Here is a 12,759-nt window from a genome sequence, read left to right as displayed (position 1 = left end):
TATTAGCAACAATCAAATCAATTCCCTTTACAGTGAACTGGTAGATAGGAGTTATACCTCTAACAGGAAAGTGTAAAGACAATCAGACATACAAATACCATGCCACAGGACATCCTTTTCTGATCCCAACAGAAACCCATAATGGTGTAGCATGATATGGTCTTGATTGTGTTTAGCTCAGACAGTGGTTCAGTTTGATCTTTGGTGCCAGGACTTGGCCTGGCAGTCTTTAGGCCATCAGCATCTGAATGAGGCAGGGCTACCTCCCTAGATGTCCATGAAGGTCCACTCTGAACTAATTTAGGCTTTAGGACCCCACCTTCAACTAGCTGTCCTGAATGTCATCACCCGTATATGCCAAAAAATTGGAAGAAAAACTGCCTGACCAACTAACTGTAAGAGATTTATATTTGCTGTCATTCCCAAGAAAAGTGATCCCACTGAATGTGGAAATCATTGAACAATATAATTAACATGACATGAAAGCAAAATATTGCTGGAGATCATTCAAAAACAACTGGAGCAGTACATTGACAGGGAACTACCAGAAGTTCAAGTTGGATTTAGAAAAGGCCATGGCATCAGGGATATGCTAATGTTAGATGGATTCCTGCTAGCAGTGAGAGAGCAGAGAATTGGATAGACACTTCACTCAAGAAGACATTCAGATGGCAAAAAAAAAAACACCAAAAAAACAAAAGCAAACACGTGAAGAAATGTTCCAAATCCCTAGCTCTCAGAGATGCAAATATAAACAACTATAAGATATCATCTCATCCGAGGAACAATCACAGTTTAACAGAACCACAAGCAACAAGTGCTTGTGAGGTTGTGGAGAGATAGTAAGCTTTACTCACTGCTAGTGATAGTGTAAAATGGTGTAACAACTACGGAAGGTGGTATGGCACTTTTTGTTGTCTGAATGGAACAAGGGAACACTGCACAGAGAAAAATGTGTAACAATGGATGAATGAGTGAAAGCCCAACATTTCTGTAAGCTTGAGTTAAAATCACAATTTTTAAAATTAAAAAAGAATATAAACTAGTATAATTAAAAAGAAAAAAAAAAGCAGGAAAAGGGTGCCTCAGGGTTGTATCCTTTACCCACACCTATTCAATCTGGGCAAATGATTCATGAAGCCAGATTATATAAAGAAGAAAGTAGTATCGGGATCAGAAGATGACTCACCAGAAACCTGAATTATATATATAGTATAACCTTACTTGCTGAAAGTGAGGAGGACCTGAGTGCTTGCTCCAGAAGATCAAAGACTACATACAGCCTTTAACATGGATTACATTTCAACATCAAGAAAGCAAAGGTCCTTATCACTGGTCCACTGGGAAACAACATGATTGATGGAGAAAAGTTTGAAACTATCAATTATTTCATCTTACTTGGATCCACAATCAACAGCCTTGGTGCTAGCAGTAGGGAGATCAGTAGACATATTGCATTGGGCGTAGATGTTGTGAGGCATCTCTCCAATACACTGAAGAGCAAGGATATCAGTTTGAAGACTAAGGTGCTCCTGATTTGTGCAATGGTCTTTTTTCATTATGTATCTGAGAGTTGGATGCTGAAGTGTGCTGCATATCCCAAGGTCTGCCAAAATAACAAGCAGGCATGTCTTGTAAAAATGCAGTCAGAGTGCTCCTTGGAAGCTTCATCTCTCATACTTTAGACATGTTACTAGGAGAGGAAATTCCTTGGAAAGGGATATGCTCAGTCAGTGAGAGAGGAAGACCCTCAACAAGATGGATTGACACAGTGACTGTTGCAATGGGCTCAAGTCAGATAGGATGATACAGGATAGGACAAGATTCAGGTCTGCTCTTTATAGGTTTAAACTCAACAGCACCTAACAACAGCAGTAACATATAATTGCTGAATAAATTAATTCTTACTGAGTCAGTATTTCATAGGATTTTATTTAAGTACTAGAATTTTAAAGCAAATGTTCTGTCCTTCTCTGACCCATTGTCTCACAAAGTTTGTCTAATTCATTCACAGATCATCTTGGACTTCTAATAAATTCCTAGGGGACAAAATCCCTTTAATGATGTGAAACTTACCACCATGTAGAATTGATAAGAAGTTATTTTTAAAATCCTATGTGGCTATGCTGATTAGGAATTCCTGAATAGTTACACTGGGCTTCTCAGAATATACAGTGTGAATATTGGCATTGTGTGTGTATGTATGTATGTATATATATATGTATGTATGTAAATGGATTTTTAGTTAAAATGTGAGCGGGACTGTAGCAGGAGAGGGATAGTTATCAAAGAAGTAATTCCAAATGCCCAGCATATATACTCCTGGATTTTAATTTATCGTTTATGCTTTTTACTTGCTTAGATGTCTGAACAATATAATGTTCGACAATGGAGTGCTGTTGTAGGCAAAAATTTTAACCCTATGTCTTACTAACCCTTTGAAACTTGAGATATTTTCATTCTCCTTTCATAGCCTAGGTCTTTCCCTACAGGTGCCATTGTACATTGAGCACTGGGCTGCCAGTTCAAATCCATCATCTGCCCCTTTTGTTGTTGTAAGGTACCATCAAGTCAAATACAACTCATTGTGACACTATGAACAGCCAACCTGAATCGTGCCCTATCCTAGGCCATCTTGTGCACCTCTGAGACTCTAGAACCCATTGCTGAGGTTACAGTGTCAATTTCATTGGGAATCTTCCTCTCTTTCACTGACCCTCCATCATTCCAAGCATGGTGTCTCCTTTGAAAGAATAGTTTTGCCAACCTGACCTACCTACATGTTCCAAGTATGAAAGATTTGGGAGGAAGTATTGCATAACAATGAAAGAGTTTTGCTTTTCAAGGAGAAGAATGAATTGGAGGGGGGATGGGCAGGGAGAAAAGTACAACAATGATTGAATGGAAATCCAAAGTCTCTGTAAACTTTGATTAAATTAATAAAAAAAAAGTGTGAAACATGAAGTTTCGTCATCCTTGCCCCCCAAGAACATCTACTTCTAGGGACCTACAAAGATAACAGCCTTGGAAACTTTTTGGGGCAGTTCCACTCTGTCCTCTGTCCTATAGCATACAAGTTGGAGTATGGCAGCAATGGGATTTGTTTTGATTTTCACATCCTGCTGTAATTGAGGCATATGCACACACTAACATAGGAGCAGTTTGTGAACTTGCAGGCACTTTCTTCGACAGCTTCCCACCACCTTCCAAAGCACAAGTGTGGAACAGGGAAATGGCCTTGGAGAGTTTCCAGACCACCTGTTTCTCTGACCTTGGCCGGTGGACTTTGCAGGTGTCCCCACAAGTCCGTCATTGCCTCTGCAGGTATGAAGAAAAACTCTGCCACTGAAGGGCTTGTGAAGTCATGTGCAACAGGACTGAAAGCTATTTTGGCAAAGTAAACAGAGTCAGAGGTAGCTCTGTCACTATAGCCTCTTAGCTACTCAGCTCATGTCTTAAATGATGCTGATTATATCCAACTGCAAGGAGCCCCCGTGGCACAATGGTTAAGTGTTTGACTGTTAATCAGAGAACCTGGTTGGTGATTCAAACCCACCAGTGGTTGCACAGGAGAACACGTAGCCATCGACTCCCATAGAGATTACAACAAGGGGACCTTCAGGACAGGTGTTATCGGTCATTTAGGGTTGCTATTGGTGGGAATCAAACTAAGCATACAACAATTAAAACTCTTAGAGCCCACTGAAGGCACTAAGAGCCCATCACAGCACTGACTTTTCACCCTTCTCCTTTGTGTTAGTATGAAAAGGATGGTTCTTCTAGCCTCTGTGAGTACATTTCACTAAAACTGCAGTAGGTGAAACCCTTCTGATTGTGCTATGCAAGCCCAGAAGGCTGTAAATGAAGAGAAAAGACCATTGACTTATTTTCCATAGCATGACTCTCTCTAGGAAGAGGAAATGTAGGTAAAACACAGGGAGACCTACAGGTATCATTACCAGGTTCATTATTTTGGTGTATAGGGGGAGGGAGAATAGCATGAAGCATCCAGGATCTCTGAGCAGTCTTATGAAAGGGCGTACACAAGGCTCTTAGCACACAGCACACGGCAGCAGATGAGCTCCTAGAGGGCAACTGAAGCCACTCCGGATTGGTCAATGAGGTTCTGCAATACGCCTTCTTGATCATTTGTGTGTTAGGAGTTGTTAGTAGGTACCGCTGAGTCAAGTATGATGCATAGTCACCCTGTGGCCCTGTCCTATTCTTCTCATTCTCACAGTCTCTGACACACTTAAGCCCATTGCTGCAGTCACTGTGTCAGTCCACCTCACAGAAGTCATCCTCTCCTCCACTCATCCTCCACTTATCCAAGTATGGTGTCTCTCTTCAAGGAATGTTGTTTGTTGGTGTTAAGTGCCATCGAGTCATAGATGACTCATAGCGATCCTATGAAAAAAAGACCTAAACACTTATATAACTTTCATCGTTTCTTCAAGTTCATAGGGTTTCTGGAGGCAAGCTATTTTAGAAGTAGATGCCACTCCTGCTTTCAAGTTTGTTTTAATTGAAGAGCTCCACCAGACACTGTCTGCCATGGGTAACCATAATTTCATTTGACACATCAGTGTCACACTGTTTAGCATCACAGCAACCATGAGTTACCTCTGTAAAAAACCCAAAAAAATGTGAGAGGAAGCTTCGCTATCCTAAGCTTTAAAGACTTAATACCTTGACCTAATACCTGAGGAGTGGATGTGTGTGTGAAGAAACAGGATCTTAAAAAAAAAAGAAAAGAAAAGAAACAGGATCTGTTCATATCTAGACTCCACTTAGATAATCAGATGATGCTGATATTTCAAGCCAGGAAGTTCTTGGAATAATTCCCTTAAATAAAAGCCTGAAAGTTTAGTACTTCAGATATGTTATCTCACTATGATTTTTTGATGGTCTCGCTAGTCGGATAATCTAATTTTGGTCATATTTGTTTCCAGTTAGGGCTACTGAGGAAGGCAGCTTTAAGACCTTAGTATTTTAATAGCCTAAACAGAAATTGTTCCATTGTTGTTGTTATGTGCCATCATGTTGACCACGACTCATAGCGACCGTTTGCGCAATACCTTAGCTCTATCCTAGGCAGTCTCACTGTCTCTGACACACCTACCTCATTATTCCAGTTACTGTGTCAATTTATCTCATCTGGGGTCTTGCTCATCTCAGCTGTCCATCTACCCTTCCAAGCATGTTGTCCTGGTCCAAAGACTGTACCCTACTGGCAATGTACCCAAAGTATGTGAAACAAAGCCTCAAAAGAAACAGCTTGGCTTCGCCCTCTCAAGAACAGACCTTTAGTTGTTTTGGCAGTTCATGGTATGTTCAGTACTCTATAGCTGAACTTCTAGTGGGTTTTCAGATACAAATAAATCACAAGAGAGGAGATGACCCATCCTTCTCCCATGGTGGTTGGTGCATCTGGTGGATTTGAACTCTGTGCTTTGGGACGGCAGTGCAGCTTCTTACCACTAGGCCACCAGAGCTCTTGAATCAGTTATTCTACAGGAATAAATTAAAATGTCCATTTCTGATTGCTGTATTGAAAACAAAATGAATTTACTTTCTAATGAATTGCATTGCTTTTTTAAATTTGGGGAGGAGCAGTGAACAAAATGCAATTTCTAACATGATTGCTTTTTCATCAACAACGTTTTTTCCTTCCTAATCTGGAGAATATCCATCATTTGAGTTCTTATAAAATAGTGTAGAGAGAAAGAGCAGCAGCAGCCTGTTTCAGATTTTTGGAAGCTCCAGCAATGATAAATGTTTAATGGCCTGCAGCCCCCAAAGTAAGTGCCTGTCAGAAAAAACAGAAAAGTGTCTAGTGATGCTTTATTGTGTTTGTTGTTGTTTTTGTTTCTTTGCAGGCTAAATTTTATACATTGTGTTTCACACTATTCTTCATTTACATTGTTTCATACAATCATTCTCATGCATCATGTTTTATAAAATTATTCACCATTGGACCTTGCCCAATTTTTCACCTGGACCCTTCCCCCCCAAATTGTACAACTCTGTGGTTTTGCCCCTACCCATCTTCACCCCTCCACTTCCACATCACCTTTGAGTTCCCATATATGTTTTACTAGTTATCTTTCTATTTCTACATTAATGGTCTTGGGCAGTATTTATCCTTATGAGATTGAGTTAGTTCATCTAATGATTCTTACATACATAACCAGTAGACTAAAAATTGTGTTAAAAGTGGGATCATTTTTAATTTTGTATTGGTTTACATTAAATTATTCATATAAGTGATGTTTAATTTACATTGTCTTTTATATCATCATTCACATTTATACCACTATCCATAACATTGTTTCATTAATTTCTAGTTTGCTCTAGACAACCATTTCTATACGTATAATCTGTGACTTAGTAACTGGGGCAGTGGGGGTAGGTGTGTTGGAGTCACTGAGACTGGCTCAGGACAGTGCAGGCTTCAGATCTATTGTCATAGGGTTTCTATAAGCTGCAGGCAGCTCCATGGCGTATAATAACAACGATCTGTCACCCCATCTCAAGTCCCCCCTGCATCTTGCATATTCGTTCACAGTCCCCCCTAATCTCTGCTGTCCTATTTATTTCCTCTCCCTTTTTCTATGTCTCTCCTCCCACCACCTTTGTCCCTGCCCCTTGGATAGTTACACTGATCTTGTTCCTATTTATCCATCTTCTCATCCCCTCTATTGAAAGACGGTATGGGTCACTCACTGTCTTAGTGATTGTAAAATCTTTCTCTTCATTTCCCTCACAGAGAGAAGGATTAAAACATACCATTAAAAAAAAAAAACAAAACAAACAAACAAAACCCCCCAACATACCGTCAACGGCCTGAATCTAAAAGAATAACCGAAGCAGCCAAATGTGAAGCTATTTCAAAAGGGGTCAGTGTTCAGTTTAAAAAATTCATATAAAGTTTCCATTTTATTGCATTCTCTGCCCATGTTTTTCTTATTATTGCTATTTAATAGTTTAAATAATTGCCCCTAAGTGCATGAGGTCTTCAAAGTCAGAACTGGTTTGACAGCAACTAACAGCAACGAAAGAAGCAAACATTTTAAATAAGATTGAGGCTTCATGAATATGTACAAGACCTATAATTTTGTTGACTCCTAGCGTGTGACATCACTTTATAAAACACAAGCTACTAGAAGCTGTAAATCTTAAATTCTTTTTTTTTTTATAAATTTTTTAATATTTTTTGTGTGTGTTCTGTCAATTGGATCCGACTGGTACAGGAAAAGATTGCCCGTCCTTCTCCAGCAGAGCATCTGGTGGGTTTGAACCGTGTACCTCTGCAATTTCTTGCCACTAGGCCACCAGAGCTCCCTTGTAAATCTTAAATTCATAATACTCTTTTTTGCCCCATTTCTCAACTGGGTGTGTCTAATTACAGGAGAGAGGCCTCCAGGTGTGGTTTTGGAAGGATTCAGGATGGGGCCCCTGACATCTTGTTGTTACCATGCTTTATGACCTCACTGACATTTTAGGGAACTAGGGGACAGCCCAGTGTTATCTTTTTTAAAATATGCATTATTAGCTGTGAATTGCTTATTTCAAGGTGGTCCCTGCTCCCTGGGAGGCTCTGGCCCCAAAGCATTTTTTTTTTATTTTATTTTATTATTTTTGTGTGCGTGTACCGTCAAATAAGATCTGACTGGTACAGGAGGAGATTGTCCCTCCTTCCCTGGCAGAGCATCTGGTGGATTCGAACCGTGCACCTCTGGGATTGTAGTTGCAGCTTCTTGCCACTAGGCCACCAGAGCTCCCCTAGCATTTTGAATCCACCAGCTGCTCTATTTGTTGATGGATTGCTTTTTAAAGAGCTCATAAAAGACCAATATGTCTGGATCTTTGAAGATGAGGAGAATGTGGCACAATAAGGTCTAGGAGAGGTAGGCATCGGTCATTTTATGTGAAATAATGTGATATTAAGCTCAACTTTTATCCAAACAACAATCAAAGCAATTTGAGACAAGAGAGACATGATATGAAAGGTTTGAGAAAATCCTATGAATTTCTGTGTGAAAACAGGTGGTTTGGGCCAGTTCAAATGCTCAGAAACCAGCCTACTGAACTCTGTTCATGTCCAGTCATGTCAATTGGCTTCATTTCTGAGCATCCTGCCTTCTGATCAGGCTACCACCTCTCAGAAGTTCTCTTTTTCCTAATATGCAGGAAGGTTAATTTTCTTACCCCAAAATGCTGTAGTAGTAGTAGTAGTAATAGTAGTAGTAGCAGTATTCTCCTCCTACATGTATTAACTGTTAAAAATAGTGTCATAGATACATGTTCGGCCCATGAAACAATTGGTGTGACCTTACCCTTACCAGAGTTGGGATACCACACCTGGAAGGCCATGTCCTCGATTAGGTCTTGGAATCTCTCTCCTTTACCTCTTTTCTGAAGTCTCCCTGCTTGTGGTTCTCCATTTGTCTATATTGTGCAGACAACAGAAAACAGAACAGATAGAGATTTTAAATTGACTATTCGTTTGGGCCAAATAAAGACAAAAGACTTTCTGGCATGTAAACAAAATGGCAACATTAACATACCATTTTCACACACAAGAAATCTGCAAATGCTCACATTTTGGTTGCCAGTTTATTAAAACATACTTTACTAGTTTAATGTGAATTTTTATTATATTGGATTCTGAAGCTGTAAATTGCATGAGAGGAGATGACTTTTTTTTTGTCCTGTGGAGTGCTGGTGGATTTGAACCATTAGCATGACTTGGCTTTGGGGTTAGCACTTAAGCTCACTATGTACTGTATCACTGGAGATCTTTAGTTTATACTTTTGTTCCTTTTTAATTTTCCTGTGCCTTTAAATTATATTCTAGCAATCCCTATTGTATTTCTATATATAAGTAAAATTAATAAGCTGACATGTGAAGCACCAGTCCAGGCGAAAGACATTTGTTTTGTTTTGTTTTTTTTTTCTTTGTTAAAAAGGGTCTTCAAATTGTCCAACAATTTGTCTGTTGTTTAAACTGGTAAATAGATTCTAGAAGCTGAGTGAAGAGTCAGGATACCCATGGAATCAGCTATCATTGCTTGACACGCACGGAGTAGAAGCTTTATCTTCAGTGCATAGCTAAAATGCCAATTGTAGGCCCTGGATAATTGAACCGGAGTCCTGAAGAAGGTTATGGTTTTTATTCTGGTTACTTTGATATTTATTTTTGTATTTCTTTTGCCTTTGATAGCATGTTCACTTTTTTAAAAATGGCATATTAAAAAAGAGAAGTCCTTCTAGCATACAGTAACGCAAATTAGAAGGTCTATGTGTCAGCTTTGGAAGGCTTTTAGAATACTCCTTGAACTCTAATGAGCTCTTTTAAAAGTATTTTTTATGTGAATATGCTCCTGAGTTCTAAGTTGGGATTATTTTTTTTAAATGAAATTTTAGAATATTTTAAGTGAAAAATCCCAATAGACAAAAGAATTTTCAGTATTTTTAATTATGTCTATGTGTCATGCAGTACTCTCTATAAACTGTCAGAGAAGGATTTATGGTTTTAAATAGTCTAAACATCACAGATATTCCAACCTGTGGTGTTTATACCCTAAACCTGTACCTGAAGGACATGAAACGCTGGTTGAATTTGTTATAAATTCAGATTTCAGAGTGTATCCCATTCTTCAGGACTGAGATAGAACTCAGGAATCTAAACTTAGCCCCTTCCCCTGCTGAGAAACAGCACTCAGTATGTCAATGACTTTGCATGCTGGGACTGTCTCAGTTGGTGCTCAGGGTGAGGCCCTTGCCCTTCTGAAGAGCAGCAGCCACTTTCGATAAACACCTCCTGGAAAACAGATGCTTCTTTATATGCATTGATTCCTTACATACGTGTTGTCCCGCAATTGATTAGTATTAGATACCTGTTATAGTTGAGGAAACTAGGATTCAGAAAAAGTAAAGCACATTGAACAGCTAATCTCCAAAAATTTAGTAAAGGTCCATGCCGAAACCTCAAATCCCTGAACTGACCTTGCCTATGGGGTATCTTGTTCCAAACCTTAGAAGAGTGAGCTGATCAACTGATTAAGACACAGTTGATTCTGGCTCAACAATGACCACTTTCCTTCCACACCCAACCTTCTCTGGCTTCCACCCACCAGTCCCTGAATAGCCATTTTCCTCAAATCCAGAAGCTCTGTCTTCAGTGAACTCATTTTCTTTTCCCTTGTAAACTTGGCCAGTGTTTTCATTTGAGAAGTCAGTTCTGTGTCCTGCACCTACCGTGAGTGGACAACATAAACCCCACTTTTTATAAACCCCCTTAATACCAGAAGCAGAACACAAATGCCCCAGGTAAAGTCTTATCTGTCCTTGCAAAGTAAAGAATTAACTAGTGTCTAGATGACACAAAAAGAGTAAAGGCAGGCAAAGTAGCTAGCCTATCAAAAGCCAACCCACATGACTGATCCCCCGACCCACCAACCACGATCTCAATCTCCCCGCCCAACAGTGGCACCCAGGAAAGCCATAAAAGCAATTATAGGGGGGTGGGGGGACTCGGGGATTTTTCCCTCACCACCTTCCTACTGAGGGAGAAAGTCTCCACATGCGGAATTTAATAAATGCTCTTGAATTTTCAGATATGTGATGATTGGATATCTTTTGAGGGGCATTTCGTGGGCAGAACAGTGAGTGCAGTAGAGCAGCACTTGTGGGTTTAGCTTCAGCCATTAACACATTGAGTCGGTGCTGGTCTAAATAATTGTCCTGTTCAGAGGCTGACAGATTACGAATCACATATTCAGAGCCAGAGCCTTCTCCCTCCCTTCTCCCACCTCCAAGGTGAATGAAGGCTAGGCGGCTCTTTCTAGTAGTGGTTGGCAGTATGAGCTATTCTTGCCAGGATTACTCCTATTACAAATGCTAGAGGATACCCTAACAAGGCAGTGATCCAGCCTTGCTAGCAAAATTATCTGTACCATGGGCAACTCAATTCTATTGGTGTTTTCATTGGTCTCGGGCTCTCTTGAAGGGCAGAAATCTAGAAATATGATGAAAATCCGATTACTGATTTAGTTAAGGAGATTTAGAGATGAAATTGCTAAACCAGTTTGCAAAATACTCTATCATAGAGATTAACACAGTAACAGGGTAATAGTTTTGAGATCACGTCTCACACGTCCTCAAGTCATACCCTATAAATGGAATCTGGTAGTGGCTAATTTGTTTGCATGACCATGGTTTTGATCCAGAACTGATTAACTTCAAGAACAATAAGGTTCTAAGAAGAAAGAGTTGAGTGTTACATTTGTTGTAATGAAATAATTTTAATTCATTGTTCAGCCTACTGATCTTAAATTGAGATATGAACAAATCTTCAGCCACAAGACATCTCTGCACATTGATAGCTTTATGCAGTTAAATTAAAAAAGCTAAAATGTCCTACCATATAATTCTGAAAAATGCTCCCAAAGTCTTGCCAAGATTTCTGGCTTTCAGTAACACCATGATTATTTGACTCCTTTATTTCTGAGGAACTACGAAAATTTACGACAGTGTATTCTTTTCTACCTTCTATAGAAGGCTAGTAGCTCAATCATTGAAGGAACATACTGGAGAAATAAAACTCCCTTACATTTCAGATAAATGGAGTGAACCTTGAAGATGAACTTGCACAATTCACTTCTACTTGACTCTACTTTCTATTCTGTATCTGTTAACAATTCCTCTACTAAATTCCTAGCTCTCATGACCTTACTGTCCTTCTATTTTATTTTGATTCATTAGCATCTCTTTTTAAGATACAGTTAGTGCTATAAACCACATCTTCCCAACTCACCAAAACAGACATGACTTGCCACAGAGTGAAAACAATACGCAGGATCAAGGCCAAATGTTCTAATGGCAGTACAACTTGCAACAGAATTGTCAAATGTAGCAGAGGGAAAATGGAATTCACTAACCTCTGAATTTTCTTCAATTTTTTTTCCCTAACATTTATTAGAAAATTTCTTCTTTAATGGAACTCACCTTTGGCTGGAGAAATATCAACTTCTTCTCTCATAAATCTACACAATCACCTATCTTCTTTCTACTCAAAGTCTGGTTGATGAGAGAGCCATTCCTTTGGAGTCTATTAAAATTGCAGACTCACAAACTTCACTCTAAGAACCTGCATTTTAATAACTCCAAGGTGACTTTGGCTATGTTTTAGTCTGGAGATTGCTAAACAGAGGAACTTGGACATGTAGGTGGTGGTTGTTAGGTGTCATCAAGTTGGCTACCACTCACAGTGACCCTATTATCAACAGATCCGAACCTTAAATTTTCCTTTAGCCCAATGTTACAGTCACTGTGTCAATCCATTTGTTGAGAGTCTTCCTCTCTTCCTGACTCTTCGCCTCTATGAACATTATATCCTTTCCCAAGGACTAGCCCGTCTTAACAACGTGTCCAGAGTATATGACGTGAAGCTTCACCATCCTTGTTTCCAGGAACACCCTGGCCACAGTTTCTCCAAGACAGACTTGCTTACTCCTTTGACAATCTAAAGGATGTTCAATACTCTTCACCAGCACCACAACTTAAAGGCATCTATTTTTATTCTCTCATCCTTAGTTAGTGTCCAACTTTCAGGTGCATGGCAAATAGTTGAGGAAAAAAAAAAACAAATCAAAACAAGCCATGGCTTGGATAGGGTGCATCTTCATTCCTAAGTGGACATTATTACTCTTCAGAACCTTGAAGTGGTTCTTGATAGATTTGCCCTGTATAATC

Source organism: Elephantulus edwardii, unplaced genomic scaffold, assembly GCF_000299155.1.
Source record: "Elephantulus edwardii isolate Elephantulus edwardi_28Jun2011 unplaced genomic scaffold, EleEdw1.0 scaffold00113, whole genome shotgun sequence".
NCBI lineage: Eukaryota > Metazoa > Chordata > Mammalia > Macroscelidea > Macroscelididae > Elephantulus > Elephantulus edwardii.
This window is presented reverse-complemented; position numbering follows the sequence as displayed.